Genomic DNA, 22231 nt, shown 5'->3' with positions numbered 1-22231 from the left:
TGGATGGATGGGTAGATGGATGGACAGATGGATGGATGGATGAATGGATGGATGGGTGGATAGATGGATGGATGGATGGATGGATGGATGGATGGATGGATGGATGGATGATGAATGGACGGATGGATGGGTAGATGGATGGACAGATGGATGGATGGATGAATAGATGGATGGGTGGATAGGTGAATGGATTGATGGATGGATAGATGAACCACATGAGTGTCTGGTGTTCTCAGAGGTCAGAAAAAAGCATCAGATCCCCTGGAACTGGAGTTAAAAATAGTTGTGAGCTCTCCTGGGGGTGCTGGTCCTCTGCAGGAACAACAGAGCTCTTAACTACTGAGGTACCTGTAAGGCTGGTTTCTTTTATTGTTCCTAGAAAACAAGAGGCCTGTCAAGAATGTCATCATGTGTTTCCGGCAGAATCCTTCCCCTAAGTGTTGAATTAATGTGATTTTCTGCTAGGAAACACCTTTGGTGGGGGGTGAGGGTAGGGTGGGGGCGGGAGGATGGTTAGCACATTCCTGTACTCTCTTCTGGAAGTTTCTTCTGGAGATTGCGCTTTGGGCTTCATCCATACAAGGCAAGGACTTTGCCACCGAGCTGCAGCCCAGCCCTGACTCCAGGCTTATCTAGTTCCTCACCTGAGCTTGAATGGTGCTATAAAACCCACACATCCCATCTCCCCCCTCTCCCCACACCTGGTGACCTCTGGTCTACTTACTGTCTCTGCGAATTTGTCCATTCTAGACGTTTCGCCGGAAACAGCTAATGCTGTGCCTCAGTTTGGTCGGGTTGCAGAACCCAGATAGGAAGTCAAAGTATATCTGGACATTATGTATGTCCTCTGTAAAAGTGCATATACGTTTTAATGAGATTAGCATTTATATCTGCAACAGGCACAGTGTGACTTGGATTCAGTTCCCCCACAGTATGGGCAGACCTCACCTGATCAGTCAGAAGAAAAAGACCAAGATCGGTCTTCTCGTCGGAGGCTCTGAGACCTTCCTGTTCTGAGCTCTGGGCCCAGCCTAACTCAGTCAGTGCGTGAGCCAGTTGTTTAAATGTAACCTCTGTGTCACCCGCCCTGCCCGCCCCACATCTTTTGCTGCCCTGTCTATCTTGGAAACAAATACTGGAGAGACTCAGCTTGTAAAGAGAAAGGGCTTTCTTAGGCTAACGGTTGTGGAGGATTCTACTTCAGGTAGAGTGGATGGCACCGTGGCTGAGGTCCCGAGGCATGCGGGACATTGTGCCAGGAGCACGTGGCAGAGGAAGGGACCGGTGCTAGAGCACGAGAAAAAAACCGAAAAGATAAAGATGGCTATCCCGGGGTCTAAAGTCTAATGTCACATCCCGATTGACGAGAAGCCCTCCACCTCCTGAAGACTTCACCACCTCCCAGTAGAGCCAAGGCGGGGACACTGGCATGGAGTTGTGGGCCTTTGGGAGATAATCCAATATTCACAGTGTACAGCTTCATCTCGGGCCCTGGCTGTGGTGTGCACTACGTGTGTGGGCTCTGTTCAATCCTTTAGCACATGCTGCCGTTAGATAGATCTCTGTATCCCATGTCTCCCTTCTCATCCCCTTGTCCCCAAGACTCACCCCGATCTCATGCAGTCCTTCAGCATGAGGGACTTGTGGGAATCTGCCTGCAGGCTCTAACTCATTGGCTTAGCACCTATGATCTCATCTGGTAGGCTGGAGAGGAAGCAGTGGCTGTGTGCCTCCTTGGGCCACTGTCCTTATAGTGATGGTATGTTCTTTAGTTCAAGATTGGTGTTTTTTTTTAAGCTGGGCAGTGGTAGTGCATGCCTTTAATCTCAGCACTAAGGAGGCAAAGGTAGGCAGATCTTTGAGTGTGAGGCTAGCCTGGTCTATGGAGAGAGTTCTGGAATAGCTAGGACTACACAGGAAAACACAGTGCCAAAAACAAGCAAACAGAAAAGGTTCACGCATTTTCACTTTCCGTGTATGTGTGCTTGGCCTGCTTCTATGTTTACCCACCATGCATGTGCAGTGCCTGAGGAAGACACAAGAGAACACAGGGCCCCTGGAACTGCAGTTACAGATGCCGGTGGGCTGCCGTGTGGGCGCTGGGAACGTAACTGGAATCCTTTGGGAGAGCAGGCTGTGCTCCTATCTGTTGAACCATCTCTCTAACCCCTTAAAGATGGTTTATTTGAGGTGCACATCTGTGTGCATGAGCGTGTTATGGAAGCCATATGCATGCAAATAACCTTGGAGGCCAAAGGTATCACATCCCCCAAAACTGGACTTACAGTGGTGATGAGCTACGGCGAAAGTGCTGGAAATTGAACTAAAATGTTCTGAAGGATCATCCCGTGCTCTTAAGAGCCGTCCCTCCAGCCCCCAGACTCCGTGCTATTGAACTCAGTCTTGGGTCCTACCATCCCTGTTTTTCTCATAAGAAGTTGTTATCCGGGTAACAGCAGTTGGTGGTGCTGAGGGTTTTCAGGAAACAGTGCACTGATGGTGGAGTCTTGCCTCTGTCGTGAGTCAGTCTCGCGAAGCACCACGTTTTGGGGGGTTTGAGGAATATTACCTCCACAGGAGTGTCCTAAACACCCCCCCCCAGAGGGGGCACAGGGTCTAGACTGCACAAGGTTAGCTCTATTGGCTCCGGAGTCCTTAAGTAAGACAAGGAGCCACTGTGTGGCGACAGGCGTCTGAATGGGCATTCACCCGCTGTGGACCGGCACCCTCAGTTCCGCGTGTTCAGCCCCGAAAGGTGCACGCGGCTCCTTCTTAATTGCCGACATTCATTTGTTCCACATCTGGTGAGATGGGAGAGCACCGGCTGCAGAGCCGCCCCGGTTTGAATCCCAACCCCACCTCTTGTCTCCGAAAGATGATTTCCCAGGCCTCTCTGTAACTTTAGAATGATTCCGGTGCCCATTTCTAGAGGGGAATATGAAGAGTATTAGCCCAGAAGGGCCCCTTTAGATGAAGAAGCATTAGGTAGTATGGGCTGATTCACACAGCTCAGATGGTATGGGGTTTCCTTAGCAGGCTCCAAGTCTCAGTTTTGAGTCTCCAGCACCACATGAATCCACCTCGATGGTGCCTGTAATCCAAGCATTTCTGAGGCAGAGTTCAGAGTTATCCTCAGCTACATACGGAAGTCGAGGTCGGCCTGGGCTATAGTCTGTCTCAAAAACAAACAAAATAGGAAGGGCACAGTACAAAAAAAGTACTGTGAGCGGAGTATGCCTTTAACACGGGGGGACAGGGTGGAGTAGCTCTCTAGTCTGGGGACAGTCCAAAAGTACACAGCGAGACCCTGGAGACACACAGAAAGACCCTGGAGACACATTGCACACATGGATGCTCGAGATAGAGCATTCACAGGCGCGCGCACGCACACACACGCACACACACACACACACACACACACACACACACACACATACACACCACAGCCGGGGGAGGTGGGGGAGAACACGGGGGAAATTGCATTTACTTTGTAAGGCATAAAACCGCGATATTTCCAATGGCCGATTATATGATATATTCTTATTTACGTTTTCACTGTAGGTCCTTGTAAAAGAGATACTGTTGAGTCGGGGCAATGTAAAATTGTCAATTTTTAGGTTAAGAACGGCCAAGTGTAAGCAACTCTGTGTGGTTTTGCTTAATATTCTTCTCGAGCAGTGTTTTTTCGTTGTATTCCAAGAGGAAAAAAACAAAATAAAAGCGCGTCACATGAGTGATGGGCCCAGGATCAGCATTAGGCCGCCAGTGTAGACTGTAGTAATTATCGGCGCTGGCACTAATTTTGAATAGTCAAATTATGCTCTGTGTCTATGCATCCTGGAGCTGCACAGTACCTAAGAGATCATTAATCTAACGTCATTTTTAAGATATGGAAATAGCATCTCAATGAGGTTAATCACACAGCCCGGACTGGAACTCCTGTTTTTTTTGATTTCCAATTCAGCGTTCACAGGATTTTGTGCAGCGTCCTAAGGCAGTGTGCACACAGAACAGCTTGATTGTAGAGAGCCCTGGTGACTGTCAGATTTGCATGAAAAAGGAGGCAGAGAAGCTGCAGTTGTACTGCAGAGTAAATAACACCTAAATGGGAACGCTAGCTGCTGAATTATTAAGCGTTTGCTTGGTAGGCCCGCTCAGTTCGTCAGTCACTCCTTACGATTTACAGGATTTAGGAAGAACTTAGGCAGGCTGTCCTCTGAAAGGCCAGTGTGTTTTGCTGGATTCTGCCTTCCTTGTTCCTGAAGCAGTGAAGCCACACCCACCCACGCCATACAGAGGGAGAAGAACTCTAGGCTCTCTGCACTGGGCCCCTTTTTACCTCCAAGACTGCCCAGCGGTGTCACTGGGCCGGGTGGCAGCTAAGCTTGCCCACAAGAACCTGTTAGAAACCTGTGAGTGCCCCAAACTCCTGCTTAGGAAGTGGTGTGCTTGTAGATTTGAAATCTGAGCACGTCCATCTTCCTCCCCGGCGAGGGGGGAGCATATCTAACTGTAACCACAGCCCTCATTCCCAGGCAGGCACTAAATGGTTGGGCTTTGTCTTGAACCTGTGCACAGGTTGGCTTGTGAGGCAGACATCCTCACGCTCTAACACAATTGGTCTCTCCTCGTGATGACTGGTGCAGCTGGTAAGCTGGACAAATGGAACATCCCAGGGTTGGAGACTCCTCCATGGCAGGTCAGACAGGACAGAAAGGTATACCTCGGAGGGTTGCTTAAATACTACATTAATGCTTAGCTTCAGGACACAACAGACGGACACATGAACGGAAGCTACCTGTCTTGTGCGCCCACAGGGGCACTACTCTGTATTTCTGTTCGTGGGAGAATCTTTGAGTAAGCCTTCAGCCCCCTTTCTCAGGTCCAGCGTCTTGTGCACCCACAGGGGCACTACTCTGCATTTCTGTCCATGGAAGAATCTTTGAGTAAGCCTTCAGCCCCCTTTCTCGGGGCCAGTGGATGAAGGAATGTGTGTGCTGTGGCATGGCAAAGACTTTGTAACCAGGCAAGGTGGACCTGTGTAATGGGGGAGTGAGGGCCGTCATCTGCCACCGATTTGCGAAACGACATTATTAAACACTCGCTTAGCTGGATGAAAAGGGTCCCCCTAGCTGGCATGCTTTTGAAATGGAGCACCCCGCAGGGTGCGGCAGGACCAGCCTCTGAAGTCATTACCACCCATTAGCAGCTGGGTGTGAATTGGTTCATCAGCTGTGTGCCCTCCCGAGAGTGGCCTGCAAGCCTGGGTCTGGTAGGTGGTGGGAAGCAGACACACACCTAGGTGCAGCAAACACTTCTCAGGGAAGGGAGCCAGAGAACTTGAAGAGGCGGGCTCTAACAAACCCCTACTGGCTTTTTCAAGGCTTCTGCAATCACGAGCCTGTTCTTGAGACCCTACCCCACCCCCAAGGCCAGGGCTATTCATTTACCCGTGAGCGTCTGCTTTTCCATCTACTCTGCTAAAAAGAATTGCTTAGAAACTGTCCAACAGGGGCTGGTCTGCAGAACACTCAATCAACACAAGATAGGACAGCTTGGCTTTGCAAAGCCACCCAGCTCCCTGCACCGTGGGATGCCAACAGCTGCCTCTCCCTGGAGCCCCAGTTCCTGGTCAGACTATGCCTCCAATATGGGTCCACGTTTGCCCGTTTGTGTGAGCACACGCGTGAGTTTCTATTTCTGCATGTGTGGGTCTTTATAGCAAGCGAGTGGTTTGGATTTGCGAGTATGCAGAGTGAAGAACCATTTGGTATCCAGCTACTTAAGGGTCTGGGGAAATGATGGTCTCCGACAATGTTTTTGCATAGTTTAGTGCTATTCAAGTAAAATCATCTTGAGAAATAAAGTGTTAATGACAACCCCTGATTTATTTGAAGAATCCATGTCTGAGGACAAGGAGCAATGTGCACACCTTTCTCCAAAAGAAACTAGAAAAATCTCCGGCTGGAGGGAGTCCGCCTGACAGTCCCTTGCAGATCCTCCACACCCCCATGTACCCAGGCCCAGCTTGTACTCCTGCAGCCCTGTGTCCAGCGACTCTTGGAATCTGTCCGTCAGCTCTCGAGGCCATAGCCGCAGTGTGGGAGGAGGGCTCTGCCCATATGTGCTCTGCTCCTCTCTGCAGCCTCTCCTCCATGGGTCTTGCTAACTTGGTTATATGTAGCACAAATCACATCTTCCTCGGCACAAGATGGGGCCAATGAGGTTAGGCGAACCTACGTGGGCATTCCTCAGGCTCAGCGAGAAACACCCTTTGTAGTATGTACCCACGTCGCAGGAGAGTCTGAAGACTGCCCTTATGTGAGATCCCCATAGTGCCACCGGGTTCCGCATGCAGCCCGGGTCTGCGCCAATCATGTTGCTTGCCGGGAGGCTGAGGTCACACACGCCATGAGGGAGGTTGAGGTCATACATGCCATCCTAGAGTCAAGCTTTCTTTTAGTCCTGATCCAGGACCCAGAAGGAGGGAAGGGGAGATTTGTTAGCACTGCTGAGGGAGAGAACCGGCGCTCACCAGCTATCGCTGCTTTGCCTCTGATCCTCAGACTTTAGGCAGAGACAGACACGTTTTCTTTTGTCTTGAAGAATGTCAGGAACAGGGATGTGGGGTCTGCTTCAAAGTCTTGCACGTGGAAATAAAACACCCCCATCCCTTGCCTAATTCCTGCACATCTGCCTTCTCGAATTTGCCCCTCCTGAAGAAAACAAGCAAGGCGCACTAGGTAAATGCACAGAGTGAACACAGAATAAATGCGCCTTTAAGTGGGTTAGCCTGGCTGCTGTGGTACTCGCTCTGATTTGGGGTGAGAGGACGAGGGGAGGAGAGGGGCAGTCACCCTGTGTGGAGTGGATGACTGGATCCTGCATTTATGGTTTTTCAGTCTTTGATTGTGAAACAGGTTATTTTTTTCCCTTTTTTGGGGGGGGGGAGGAGCCTTGTTTTATGGGTTCTTCTGCTCTGCCATTATTCATTAACAAATACCCATCAACAATAGGCCAGTGTGGCAGGCAGGGAGGAAGCAAGCACATGTTTCCCTGGAAATGGAGTGGCCTCACAAGCAGGAGGTTGGGGGCACAGGGTTGTATTCTCTCTGACTCTCTCCTCTTGAGTCTCAAGTACGCTACAGATAACTGTGCAATTAATCTCGACATAGAAAAGGTTGGCCAGAATTCTAAACCCTAGGAAAACACACCTCAGCTAAATCTTACATGACGTTAACATACAAAGCAGAGAACTGGGGAAGGAATTTAAATTGTTGAACACAATTCTAGCACGCGCGCGCTCCCGAGCACACACACACACACACACACACACACACACACTCGCGCACACACGCGCACACACACACCATTTTCTCACATCTTTATGCATGTTCTTAGTCTTCCTTGCTTAATGCTGCTGATGGGGTGGAGGGAGAAAGACTCCAGAAAACAAGGTCTGCACGGGGTGGGGGGGGTGGGGGGTTATTTCTTTATTTTCTCAACCACTTTGTTTTAAGGCTCTTCCACTTTACTGTCTCCTTGGGTCATTCACTCAAAGACACAATGCTGGGAGACACATCCTTGCAGATCGAAAAAAAAAATCTCTTCCGGATGTCATTTCTAAAAAAAGAAAGAAAGAAAGAAAGAAAGAAAGAAAGAAAGAAAGAAAGAGAAAAGAAAAAGAAAATCCCAGTGCTTGCCTGAAATCCAGAAACTTCTGTCCTGTGTCATCTAAACCTTTCAACCCCCATTAATTACACACTCGAGGTTTCAAAAGCTAGCTAGTGAATGAAAATCCCACCCATAGGCTTTTCTCGGGAGGAGCGCCCCAGCACTTGTAAATTGGTGTAAAGCGGGAAGGTTAGGAGACTCCAGAGGAGTGGTAGCCAGGGCCACTGGAGAGCCTTGGGCTCTGCCCCCAAATCTCCTGGGTGAGCAGTTTAGTAAGGGAGAACAGGTCCTAGGGGTGGCGTCTGGCGGCTAGGGCTCCTTAACACTGAAGTAAGTACCTTTCCTCAAATTTCCACTTTCATGGGCAATTGAGCCTCACACGTGAGGAAAATACATGTAGGGGGAAACCGAAGCATGCACGGAGCGTAAACGCCGCTTAAAAAGATGGTCTGGACTCCAAACACACCCAAAAGCCCTCAGGTAAGGACCCAGGCCCTATATTTCCTTTCCCTGCTGCCTGAGCTAATTACACTTTCCTCTTCGGTTAGAGCATGCATCTTCCTCCCTCTCGGGCCTCTTCCTGGTGCAATTAACTGATTAATGAGCATGCGTCCCTCTCCTTTCTCCTCAGCATTCCCAGCCCCGCCCACCACCAGCCGGCAGCCACCGTGCTGTGTTTAATGTGCGCCTTGTTTCATCTGTTTACTCGACAAATGTCTTATTTTGCGCTGCACTGTTTTAAATGCACGTAAATGCACGTGGATGGCGTATATGGCATTTTGTTTCGCCTCTTGGTTTTTTTTCCCACTCCAGATTATGCTTTTGGGGTCCTCTGGCTGTGAGGATGATTAAGAATCACAGGTGGCTGCCCCTGCATAGCTTCTGGCTCTCCTAAAAAAAAAAAAAAAAAACACCCAGACACCCCCTACACTGTGAGCATCATCCATTTTGCTCCCTGGTGGAAAAGAAAAGGTATCTTCCTAAGATAAATCTGAGCACTGGCTATGCAGATGCTTCTGTGCTCCCACCAGGACAGGAGAACACTTGTGCAGACCCAGTGTATTGAGGATCACTCCGTACTCTGTGGTCCTCATTCTTTGTTCTGATACAGAGAACAACAACAACAAAAAGACAGTACAAGAGGAACTTAGAATTTTTGTCTTCACATCTGACAGAAAATCTCCACATAATTATTTCAGGCCGGTTTACACTCTCATGGTACTGTATTCTTTTGTAAATTTCTTTAAAGGATCCAATTTGGGAAGGTAGTCAAAAAAAAAAAAATCCCACCGCTAGCTGTGGCACTGTTGACATTGCTGGCTGCTGAGAGAGTGTGTCATTTCCTTTAATATTGTGACGTTGGTGGGTTGACCACATACCAAGGCAGGCCCCACTTCCCAAAATAGCGAGGCTCAGTGGGGGAGAGGCGAAAAGAAAACAGAAACAATCTCAGTGTGGAGTGGGAAAGGATTCAATCGGGAGGTAAGGAGAGGTGTGGGGAGTTGGGGCAAACAGGTCCACAAGTATGAAAGAGAAAGAAAAACGTTTGAAACAATAAGATCTTAAAAATAAATATAGACACATGAAAAACCTTTTTTTAAAAAAAAAATCCAACTTGAATTCTGAACGGTATGGAATTGCATTTGTGGATTAACTTCAAGGTAATGGAAGGCATTTAAAATATCGAGTGATTCTACACAAGACAGGATGTGTTCTGGTGCTTTGTCTCTCTTGATTCCTGGTTTTACTTTTTCTAAAGCCCTTCATTTCACAATCATTTGCAGCCTGGTGAAAAAAGTTTCACCAGCAGAGCCAAAGTGTATACAGTGTCTCCCTTGCCCAGTTTCCCCACATGCAGCCCACAGATCAGAAAGGGTGTTTAGGGAGGATGTGCTGTGACCTACTAACCTGCAGGCCAAGCTCACAAGTGTCCCACTTCCACAGTTAAGGCGGATGTCCTGTCCTATGGCTCACTAACCACGGGTCTTCTCCAAGCTCAGCAAGTAACCTGCTCATGGCCCCTTACTGGCCTCAAACATAGCTCAGAATTGCACGAGCATTTGACTGGCATGCTTCCCCCACCCCCACCTCCCCACCAAGCCTCCAACCTTCTGGGACATAGTTTTTTGGGATTTTCTGCCTGTCAGACTCGTTAATCACTGATAGACATAGCCAAAGAAGGAGTTAGTGACCTGCCATTTTGTAGGATGCTCCTTTTTGGGGTTTTCTGATGGCTCCTCAGAGTTGAGGTTGCATTTTGCCCCCAAGAATACTGTACAAGCATGGTCATGAGACAAAATACACTTCTGTATGTATGAAACATGTTCATATATAAAAAAAATCTACTCAATGTTATTCTGAAATTACAAGTTTACAGCGCATTCTGTGTGTTTATTTGGGAACTGCGGAATGTCTAAGCATGTGTGAGTCTGTGTGCACATGCAGACTGGATTTAAGCACCACTCACTAACTCTGAGCTTGGCTAAGATACCACGTGCACAGGTCTCTCCACTGAAACATTGTAGTTTTGGGGCTTTCTGTTTGTTAGTTTGTTTCTTGTTTTTGTTTTTGTTTTTTTTAAATTAGTAAGTCTGTTGCAGCGATATTCTGAATCTATAGGAATATCCCATTTCCCAAGGTTAATCTCCAAGGATGGATTCAGACACTGTAATTGTTCAGTAGCATTTGCAAAATGGAGACTTTGCGTATACATTATTTCTTTCCTGTTTATCTGGGGTTCTACTCTGTGGAAGAGGCAAGCGATCTCCTTGATTGATTGCTTTCTAGTTTTTGAGACAGGGTTTTCTCTGTGTAGCCCTGGCTATCCTGGAACTCTAAGTAGACCAGACTGGCCTTAAACTCAGAGATTTGCCTGTCTCTGCCTTTAATCCCGAGGTGTGTACCACCACACCCAGTCTTGATTGGTTTCTTTATTCAACTTTCAAGGCAGGTGATCAGCACATTGGACATTATCTTGTGGACTAACTGTTCAGATATGGCTGTAGGAAGGGAAGCCCTGAGACAGTCTGCTGTGCCCTGCCCCATTGGAAGCTTTGCTATGCCCTCTGAGCACTTCCTTGTAAGGTAGGACTCTCTCATCCCCCACTTTCTTGCTTGGAAGCTGCCTCTTCTGGAGATCTTCTGACCTGCTTCCTGAGAAACTTATGAAAAAGCTAGTGGGATGAGAAGGCAGTAGAATCAGATCATTGAGTCATTTCAAATACCTGAGGCTCCAGAGGCAGGGTCTTAGACAGGGGGGAGGATAGAGGGCAGGCAGAAAGGGGAGAAGGGCAATATGGAGGGAGGGAGGAAAGAAAGGAAGAAGGAAACCAAAATTGGGAGCAGAGACACAGACCTATTATTCTTTTTGTTCTCTGTAACTGCTTGCTATTCTTAAATTTCCCATTGGTCATTGCAGGTCTTGAGAAATGATGCCATTTTCCTTTCCTTCTTTCTTTCTTTCTTTCTTTCTTTCTTCCTTCCTTCCTCTCTCTCTCTCTCTCTCTCTCTCTCTCTCTCTCTCTCTCTTTCTTTCTTTCTCCGTGTAGCCTGGCTATCCTAGAACCCTCTCTGTAGCCCTGGATGTCCTGGAACCCTTTCTGTAGACCAGGCTGGCCTTGAACTCACAGAGATCCTCCTGCCTCTGCCTCCCAAGTGCTGGGAATAAAGGTGTGGGCCCCCAGCACACAGCAAGAAGCGTGCTATCCTTTTCATACACTGTCTCATATTTAACATCAAACGTAAAGCCTCTGACTTGTTTTAATACATATGTAACTTCTTTTAACATATAAGATCAGATCAAATGCCAGGAATAAGCTTGCTTGGCTCCACTTCTGTTTTCACCCGTTTTTTCCCCTCCCCTCCCTTCCCCTCCCCTCTCCTTCCCTTATCAGTTCGGCCAGAGTTAATGTTAAAGCAAAAGCACACAGACATGAAAACAGACATGATTTCTTCCAAACCCGAAGAGAATGAATGCATCAGAAGGTGTCTACAGGTATTTGCTTTAGACTTTTGGCTTGAGATCTTTGCTAAATTGAGGATATTTCCTTTGTTGGTCTAGGATGCTGGGAGACTTAAAATAATTTAGTCATAAACGTTTGTGTTTGTCGTCTACTGTTGACTTTGGACAATCATATAAATTGCACGTTACGTTATTATCTACTACTCTTTCATTATTATTACTGCAGCAATGAAGATCAATTCTTGGCCTTGTATATACTAAGGAAACTACCTCTGAACTCTGCCTCCAGCTTAACCTTTTAATTCATCAATGAATGGGAGAAAAACATGGCTTCTTTTCCTGTGTTTGCTTACCTTTGCAGTCCTCATCAGACACAACTATTGTCAACTATAACCATATATATATAATATATATATTATATATATATTCTAGTATATATATATTTTTTCAAGTCTAGGTTTCCTTGTGTAGCCCTGGCTGTCCTAGAACTCACTTCCTGGCTACAATATTGTATTTTATGCATGTGTGTGGGTCCAAGGGTGTATATTTCCATATGTCTGTAGGAAGTCAAGAAAAGGAGTTGAATTCCCTGGGAGTGGAGTTATAAGCAGTTGTGAGCTGTCTGATGTGGATGTTGGGAAGCAAATTTGGGCCCTCTGGAAGATGTAAGGAGTGTTCTTAGCCACTGAGCCATCTCTCCAGCCTCCGTTGCATTGTTCTTTCATACCCACTTATTTTGAAATATAGTGTTATTACTTACAATGCTGAGGACTGAAACCAGTGTGTGTGTGTGTGTGTGTGTGTGTGTGTGTGTGTGTGTGTGTGTGTTGGCACCCTCTTGCTAAGCTGCACTCAGCCCTTTCATTGTCTTGACTAATACTATATATAAGTTACTGGAAACTCTGCTCTCTTTTTTTTTTAAGATTTATTTATTTATTATCTATAAGTACACTGTAGCTGTCTTCAGACACACCAGAAGAGGGCATCAGATCTCATTACAGATGGTTGTGAGCCACCATGTGGTTGCTGGGATTTGAACTCAGGACCTTTGGAAGAGCAGTCAGTGCTCTTAACCACTGAGCCATCTCTCCAGCCCCCTCTGCTCTCTTTTTAATACTGCCTTTGTCTGATTTTAAAATCATAAACAATTTTTTTCAAAATGAAAATTATGTATTTTATGTGTGTGTATAGTGTGTGTATGTGTGTGCATGTGTATATGTATATAGTGTGTGTGTGTGTATGTGTGTGCATGGCTGTACTAAATCATGCAGTGGGATTGAACTCATGGCTTTGTGTATGTTAGGCAAGCATTTACTACTAAGTAGGTAACATTCCCAGCTATGTGGTCACATAGGTTTGAAGAGAGAATAAATATAATTCAAGGGGTTAATAAAGTAATCTCTTTCAAGAAATAGTGCTGAGACAAGTGAATATCCACATGGAAAGGAATGGAATTTGACCCTACGCCACATTATACAAAAAATTAACTCAAAGCAGGAAATGGCCCTAAAAGTAAGCATTGAAAACCATATAACTCTTCAAAGAAAAAAGAGAAATGTATCTTTGTGGCTTTGGGTTAAGCAAGAGCTTCTTGGCTAGGGCACCACAGTCGTAAGTGATCAAAGACTGATAAATTGGACTTGGTCAAAATTTAAAACTTCTGCTGGGTGTGGCGGCGCTCACTATAACCCCAGCACTTGGGAAGGGGAAGCAGGAGGGCCGGGGGCTTAAAGGCAGTCATAGCTATACACGGGGAGAGGTCAGCTGGAGCCACATGAGCTCTGTGTCAAAATAAATAAACGGGGGCTGGAGAGATGGATTCGGGGCTACAGCATTCTCTGCTCTTCCACGGCACCTGGATTGGATTCCCAGCACCCACATCAAGACTCCCTACCACCTGTGACTCTAGTTCTGGGGTTGGGGTCTGATCCCCTCTTCTGTCTTCCATGGGCACCAGGTATACAGACACACATGCAGGCAAATCACCATATGTATTAAGTAAATAGAATAATAAATAAATAGCTGGACACATGCATCAATGGGGCTGAAGGAGTGGCTTAACAGTTAAGGGCGTGAATGTGATGCTCTTCCAGAGGACTTGAGTTTGGTCCCCACGACAGGCAGCTCACCGAGAGTAACTGCAGCTGTAGGGAATCCAATGCCCTCTTCTGGCCTATGATACCTAGAACATATACATACACATATGCACATACATGCATACACACATGCATACATACATGCATACATAGACACATAAGTAAAGATAAAATAATTCCTTAAAATTATTTAGCTAATCAATTAAAGGAAACCGTTTGCACTTCAAATGAGACTATCCTGAAACGTGATGGCCAAAAGTTTGGGCAAATGTATTATTAATAAACCGTACATTTCTAGGAAACTCTACAACTCGGTAGTCCAATGACAACTCAATAAGAAACGCACAAAGGGTCGGAGGAGGCATTTTCCCCAATGGCCACCAGACATACACAGAAGCTGTGATTAACTTATGAGAAGTACAAATACAAACCACAATAACACGCCACCCCGCACCTCCCGGGATGGCTGGGATGGAACGAGGGTGCAGAGAACTTCAAGACGCCATGTACACAAATTGTGTGAGCCAAGACGATGAAGTCACTTGGCAGTGTCTAAAAAGGTGGATATGGGGTTACCTCATGACTCAGAGCCCGGACACGCCTGGAACACACTGTGGAACCGAGGCCGACCTGGACGTCAAAATCCTCCTGCCTCTGCGTCTGGAGTGCTCGAATTATATTCATTGTACTCATAGGAGTACAATCAAGGAAATTAAAACCCACCTTCACACACAGACGTGTACACTACCATTCAGAGCACCATTGCGTGTAGCAGCCCAAGGGAGGAATTGCTCAGATAACGCCCAGCGGAAGAGAAAGCAAAACACGGCACGCCCACCTGCTGAAACATCACTGGGCGTTATGAGAAGGAATGGGTTACTCACAAGAGCCACAACATGGATGAGATTTGATAGTGAAGCCTGGGCTGCTGGGGCTAGAAGTATCAGGACGAGGTTGGGAAGGGATCTGGAAAGTGCCTGCCTCGGGTTTTTGGGGTAGTGAAAACGTTCTAAAAGCTGACTACGGTAATTATGGCACAACTCTGAGAATACTAAAGCGGTTGGAACGGGGATACACTCCGATGGGTGAACTTTATGGTATGAGAATTTATGTCCCATAAACCCTGTAGGAAATGGAGCTTGGAGTCTACCCCTCACATCAGCAGGTAGGTTACAGAGCTGGACCAGAGGTGGAGAGCATTCTTCTTGGTCAGCGCTTTTACCAGATGATCTTTCTTCCCAGCCATGGCCATTTCTATTTTTGCTGTAGTGGGGGGAAGAGGGCCTAATCTGAGCCAGGCTCCAAGTTTATCCTAGGCCTATGTGTGCAACAGCTTCGCATGCACATCCTAGGCAATGTGTGCTCTCTCCAGGTGAGAGTCCTGTTTGCCACATTGCACCTGTCCTTTGGGTCTTTGGTATCAGTACTTGGCTTTGATTTCTTGCTTGGCCCATCTTGGAATGGATGGGACAACGTCCCCAACTACCACGGATGGCCCCGTATCACCTATGGGCGGGTCTGTACTCCTTAGAGCATCATCTTTTGCCTCTTAAAATATCCTCGGACTTCAGGTCTTTCATCTCAGATTTGTAAGAGCACCACACCAGGCCTCCTTATTCTGTATCTGAGTGTTAATTAATTAATTAATTTTTTTAAAGATTTATTTATTCTATATAAGTACACGTTGCTGTCTTTAGACACACCAGAAGAGGGCATCAGATCCCATTACAGATGGTTGTGAGCCACCATGTGGGTGCTGGGAATTGAACTCAGGACCTCTGGAAGAGCAGTCAGAACTCTTAACCTCTGAGCCATCTCTCCAGCCCGAGTGTTAATTTATAATCCTTGTGTTTTCAGCACTCCAATGTTTTTGGCTTTGAGAGTGTTTGCTCTGTGCTTGACTGTAGGTAGAGTTTCCTGCATTCAGCCCATAGGTGGATCTATTTGGCCTTGTGGTCAGTTCTATCCAAACCTTCTGATTCGTTCATATTTGCTGAGCCGGCCTTCCTTTCTGTGGTTTGCTCCCGCCTTCTGCTGCACAGGTCACGCTTTCTTTGGCTGGACTGGAAGTAATGCGGTTGGCTTTCCAGTTGGTTCTTTCTTTTTTTTTTTTTTTTTTTGTCTTTTTTTTCGGGGCTGGGGACCGAACCCAGGGCCTTGCGGTTGCTAGACAAGCGCCCTACCGCTGAGCCAAATCCCCAACCCCTCCAGTTGGTTCTTTTGTCTTAGGACATATTCTCCTGGGTATGTATGTCCTGATTGTCCCTAAGCGTATGAGGGTGGTGCTCTGTCCTGAGACCATCAGCTCCTTACCGTTCCTCCATCCTCTCTGATGATATCCATGCTCATCAGAGTTGAAATTCTAGATTGTTTTTCCTAAATGGTCAATGTCAGCAAAATGCTTAGCCCCCGTACTTTACTGTCCTGTATAGGAAGTTTCTGGGGACCTTTTTCTTACTTTTAGGACGTTTAGCCCCAAAGTATATTTGGGATTAGTTGACAAGTCTGAGATAGCTGTGAGAGTGCTTGCCTTATGTCTTTGATTTTGCTCACTTGAGCGTTCTCCCTTTGCCTCCCTCCCCAATCTCTCTCTCAATTTATTTTTTCAAAAGTTAAGGGCATTTGTCTGGAAATAGGACCCTAGGCGCGGGTCCATTTCCTCTCGTTGTTTAAGAGTCCTGCGCTGCTATCATGTGTCCAGAGGTCATGTTTCCACACGAGAGGGCAGCCTGACCCTTTCTCTCCTGTGGCGAGTCACCCTTCATCCTGAAGGCCTTATAGCATTTCCTATGTATGGGGTAAGCTGGATTTCACTGCCATCCGTGCGCTTTCCTAGCCTTCCTTCCTCCCTGTTTTTATTTTGATTTTCAAGTCTCCCAACCTTTCCTCTTTTGAGGAGGGGGCAATAATTCTCCACTTTCTCCCCTTGCCAATCCTGCTCACCCTCTCCTTCTACGACCTCTGTGCCCAGATTCTGGCACCCCTGATCTCATTTCTTTCTCTCTCTCTCTTTTCCTCCTCACCCATTGTCTTCTGGGAAAACCCCTCAACCTAATCTTGCAGCTCAATCACCTTTGGCTGTTCCTTCTGTTTGTGTCGGATGCTTATTGTTTCAACTGTTTAAGAACACTGTGGCTACAATTCGAACTGCAACAATATTACAAAATGTGTCAAAAGAATACATGCCTAGATGTAGATAAGTAGATTTCTCAATGTTAAATTAATTCGACATTTTAAAAGCATGGGGGTCAGAAATTCAGAAAAACAAGATGTCATGAAATATAAGTGTGTGTGTGTGTGTGTGTGTGTGTAATACACAAACCTCGAACACCATGTATTTTAGACACATCTCCAGTCCTTTCCAAAGCCATCTTCTCAGTGACAAAGACTTTTCTGGAAGCCTTTGGAATAGTGATGGTGGATTGTTACTGTGGTTCAGGCACCTCGGGAAGCTCCAGGGGTTGGGGGTGACTTCCCAGCAGATGGTCAAACCCTCCCTTGGTGCTGGCAGAAATGAGAGTGACAAGGGTGTCACCGAGCTTGAGCACAAGAATTGGGGAATAAGTGGACAGGCCAGGACGTGAGGCTTCAGACAAGGGCTTGCAGCTCAAATGTTCGTCAGACAGTGCAGGGGGGAAGGAAAATGAGCACACATCAGAGAAAGACTCCGGGTAAACAGGGCAACTTTTCCTCATTACGTAACCGTTGTAGAATTAAAGCATGAGAAACCAGACTCTGGGTGATGCATGGCAAGTATAATGACATTCAGCAGACCCTGGCTGTGCTCAGGGCACAGCTCTTACTTTTCACAGCCATTTGTTTGCTGCTTCTTCCCCCAGTGCTGTCACCACCACGTGGAGCCGCTGATCTGTTAGAGAACTGAACGTGTGAAAATTCCGAGACTTTCTTTCCCAGGGTTTCCTGGGTAACTCTGAGGACTGAGAGGAATGGGTGAAGTTACCTGCTTCCCTCCATCTTGAAGGCAGTTCCACTGGCACAGAAGAGCAGGTGTCCTTCCCTTGGGACAGTCCGGGCCTGTTCCCTTTGTCTCCATTTTCTGTTTATGGCTGTGTATGTGTAAGAGCCCAGGAGTACATAGCATGATCAGGTACACCAATCTTCACCCAACCCCTCTGCATTGGCGAGAGAGCTTCCATAGTTTGAAGAAAGGATCCTGCCAGGCCACAGTGGGCATGGCAGAACTCCAGGGAGCCAGTGCTGACAGCTGGAAGGACCCTCCTTTTGTTGACTGGGATCACCAGTCTTTATACTCTTATACCGAGCCCACCTGACAACACTACTATTGTTTTTCTCTATAATGGATGGCCACATAGAAGTAATTCGTTTAGAAGCTGAACTATTTTAGGGAGGATCCCTCACAAAAAAAGTTTTTCAACAAGTCTTAGACAATGTGAGTTTATAGGTAGACAGAGGCCATGGAAAAGAGTTTGGGAATAGCAGAACAAACCAGAAAAAAAAATGTGACATTTTCTTCAAAGTCATGGAATTTCTAAGCCTGGGTATAGATCGCATCTGTGTGATACGAGGTGAATCATTTGACTCCTTCAGACTCAAGTTCCCCCGTTTGCAACATGACAGTGACTTCTATGGCTGGGTGTGACCGGGGAAGACCCACACAGCCTTCAATTGTGCCTGGAGGCAGACACTGCTCATGAAACAGCTTGGGTGAGGTAAGAAAGTCCCCAGCTTTTCTCCCTCCGTGGTCCTCACTCCAGAGTGACCGAGGTGTTAGTCTGTTGGTGCCTGTGTTTACCGTTTGTCACTTTCTCTTCAGTCAGACCTGAAGAGAAGCAACTTGGAGAAGGAAGGATTTACTCTGGCTCACGCTTTGTTAGATTCGATGCAACAGGATGGGAGTAGTTCCTGGCTGTGGCTTGGGAATGCCACAGGAATGCCACAGAAAGTCAGGAGGGCTGCTCACATCTTGGCTGTGAACAGAAAAGAGGGACACGGAAGAAAACAAGGTCAGGCTGTGAGCCTCAAGGCCCACCTCCCAGTAATCCACTTCCTCCAGCATGACTTAATCACCTCCCAGTTACAACTTCCCCAGTACAGCGCCACCATCTGGGGACCAAGAGTTCAAACATATGAGTGGGGATGGGGGTGGATTTCACATCCAAACAATAACGTGACTGCTGTCCTCATTGTAAATGTAAAAACGATGCTGTCGGATTATTTCACAAATATTAGAACAACTTGATGTTGATACCCGATTTGAAAGAAGAGTGCCGGACTGAACCATTGCGGTTATTCAGCTGATTGGTTAAACTTCTGTTATCTGGGCTTTTGCAAGCCTCCACTTCCACAACTGTGAAGTGGACATTTTTCACCTTCACGCCCAGATAGATTCCTGTGGGGGGAGAGACTGAGATCATTTATGGGCAGGTTTCTCAGTCTGCCTTTCAAAGCTGTTGGGCATCAGGCCCCCACTGGCCTTTCCAGAGCTAGCCAAGTACTTTCCCAATTTTCGAGTGGTTTAAAACGTAACAAGCCAAAGAAATGTTAGCTGGAATGATAGGTCAATTTAACTGACCTCAGATGGTTGCAGAAACAATTCGCTGATTCATTGAATCTGCCGAGCACAGGACTTTTAGTATTTTTCTGTTAAAGGAGATCCCTTTACTATCTTATCGTTTAACTGGAGAATATCTGTTTATAGACAGCTTGTTTGTTCCGAATTGTCCCTTTGTCTCCCCCTCGCTCTGCAGGCTGCTTTTTTAGGGGAAGTGCCCGTGTGCAGGCACCATTTCTTAAGTGTTTTTGGAGGTTTTTTTTTTTTTTTGACTTGAGGGTATTTATGGACAGGGACTCAGGTTTCAGGGGGGAGGGGTGAAAGGAGAAGAGCTTCGGCCAATTAGAAGGCGCTCTGGCTTAGCTCATTTGCATCTCACCGCCCACTCTGCAGCAGCGCAGCGACTCCCGGAGAATTATCGTTAGGGCGACGTCGCAGCTTAGCTATGGTTTCCCCGCTGCCAGGGTCCTGCCAGGGTCGTTCGATGATCGATGTTTCTGGAGTGCATGAGGCGCTCAGGCCCGCAGAGCTGTCTGGCGATGGTAAAGTCGCGCCCATCATGTGATCACACCTGAAAAAGACAGAATGGCAATGAGCCTTTTGCTCCCTGGTATCATTGCGCTCAAAAACACTGATTGATAGCTTGCTATTTCTCTTTGGTGCAGTGTGACATCAGGGCCTACAACAGGGCAAGCACATATGAAAAGGCTTTTAATACAAAAGCCCATCCCCCCTTTTTTGCTTTTTTTTTTTTTTTTTTTTTTTTTTTTTTTTTTTTGGTTCTAAAATTGGGAAGTGTGTAACTAGGGCCAAAACTCAAACCAAAACAAAAAGGTATTAAATAAACCTTGAATTAACTGTACTCCTGTATTCATTCTCCCTACATTTTCTGTAAAGACTTTCTTGAGTTCTAATATTTCATGTTTCCAGTTTCGCGATGCTCTCTGGTCACCTCCAGATGTGGCCTATAGGCCCACAATTGAAAATAGATCTTATGTGAGGATCTGCATCAAAGCCTGTAATGAAGGCCAGAAAAGAGTCAGGAACCTTTCTAAACACCCTCTAGGCTGGGGCACTGTGGGGTTCCAGGAGTAATTCTAGAGGGGGGTGGGGTGGGGGGCAGGAGTGGGGATTAAACTTCCAAAATGCAATGTTAATATTTGTTTGCATGAAGCCATTTAAGGAGAAAATAAAAACGGAAAGGAAAGCTCAGATACAAATGTGATTTGTGCCAGACACACCCAGGCCAGAGGTGGGAGGAGTGTACATTTAGCAACAGAGGGGAAGGAGAGGCAAGAAAGGAGACAGCAGACTCCCAACACATTGCCTTCTAGGATGTTTTTCTCTGAAGGCCTTCAACCTTTCTCATCTGCAAAGCTCTCTGCAGTACTGTCTTCCCAGGAGATCCAGCACTGTCCCCATTTGCTTCAGACATGGAAGTGAGCCATACTTCAGCGTTTGCGGCAAAGAAGTGAATAGGAAAATCGAAGAAGCATTAAGGTCTACATCACGCTTAGAGATTCCCCCCCCCTTAAAAATCTGTTGGAATAAACTATTATAAAGTTTTATATTGAATTTTGGCTCATAGATAATGACAAAAGCCACACAGAGAGACCGAGAAGCTGGGCTTCCGCAGGCTCGCTCCAAATTCGTCCTCCTTCATCCTGTCCCCTAGAGTGAGGTACAAAGCGGAGGGTAACTAAGTGGCTGCCAGACATCTGGGGTTTTCCACAGCCCTGGCACGACAGGGTTGCCAGGTTGGCTGACGGTAAGGCCATGGCACAGAGGAAGCTACCAGTAAAAATTAGAGCGAGACACATATCTGGAAGACTTTTAATTTTTATCCGTCACTAAAACTGGCTGAGAGCCATGCCTGGTTGGTCTGTCAAGAACGTCAAGTAGGAAGACTCTAGTGCAAAGTTCCTTTGCAATGTCTGAGCATGGAAAACGCCACGTGTACAGGATTGATGTAGTCTGCCGCCATCGGTGTGTGTGTTCCAGTCCTCATCTCTGGGTGGTGTGTTAGGACAAGCCATGAGGACTAGTTGTGAGTAGGGGCGATGATGTGTGGCACTCACTAGTAAGCTTTAGAGGTTTTCCTCCCAGGCTCCTCAGCGCGGTTGGAGTCCCCGCCCCAGGAACCGAAGCACCTATCCTCTGCAGGCTCTGGAAATGGGTCTTCCTTGTGTTCAAACTCTCTAGGCAGAGTGCCTGAGAAGACTCCAGAATCTTCCCTTCTTTTTTCATGTTGGTCTAAGATGGGGAGAGAGAGAGAGAGAGAGAGAGAGAGAGAGAGAGAGAGAGAGAGAGAGAGAGAGAGAGAGAGAGAGAGAGAGAGACTGCGTGCGCGCACACATATGCGTATATGTTTACTATACACAGTAATATGCGAGTAGGAGCTCAAGCAGAAACCCCATTGGCTGAACCTGAAGTGAAGACCAAGGAGGAGTACTTTTGATTGGCTCGTTTCTGGGTTCCTGATCAGCAGCCCTTCTTAAACAGCTTGAGCCACCTCTCTAGAAACAGTACCACCCGCAGTTGGCTGTGCCCCTCTTGTATCAGTTAGCCATCTAGAAAATGTCTCAACCATCATCAGTCTCTTGAGAGGCTGCTGAAGGTCAATCCCGGGCACGCAGGAAACAATAAACCTCTTGCTTTTGCATGGCAGAAAAAGAAAAAAAGGAAATGTCTCACAGACGTATCAATAGCCCAACCCAGTGGTTGCAGTGCCCCATTTGAGAGGCCCTTCCCTGTGTGTCGTGTTTCTAACGGAAGCTAACTACGACATATGATAGAATTTAGTGTTCACAGATGAGAGAAAGCACACGATACCTGTCATCTCTGGATCATTTGACTTAGTATGATGATCTCTAGTTCTATCCGTTTTCCTCTGAAGAACGCAGTTCGTTTTCGTTTGAAGAAAGTTCCTCCATGTCTCTATACCATACTCTCTCTCTGCCTCGTGGA

General features: G+C 46.8%; 1 long non-coding RNA gene across 1 annotated transcript; it reads left to right on the top strand.

Moving 5' to 3' along the window:
* Window positions 1-9068: 9068 nt before the first annotated feature.
* Window positions 9069-20124, top strand: LOC108348835 (uncharacterized). The gene is made up of 4 exons (XR_015642720.1): window positions 9069-9156; window positions 10621-10758; window positions 11568-11668; window positions 17571-20124. It is a non-coding gene; the product is annotated as an uncharacterized LOC108348835 (long non-coding RNA).
* The last annotated feature ends 2107 nt before the right edge of the window (window positions 20125-22231 follow it).

This window comes from Rattus norvegicus, chromosome 18, assembly GCF_021556685.1.
Source record: "Rattus norvegicus strain SHRSP/BbbUtx chromosome 18, alternate assembly SHRSP_T2T, whole genome shotgun sequence".
Classification (NCBI taxonomy): Eukaryota; Metazoa; Chordata; class Mammalia; order Rodentia; family Muridae; genus Rattus; species Rattus norvegicus.
This window is presented reverse-complemented; position numbering and strand designations above follow the sequence as displayed.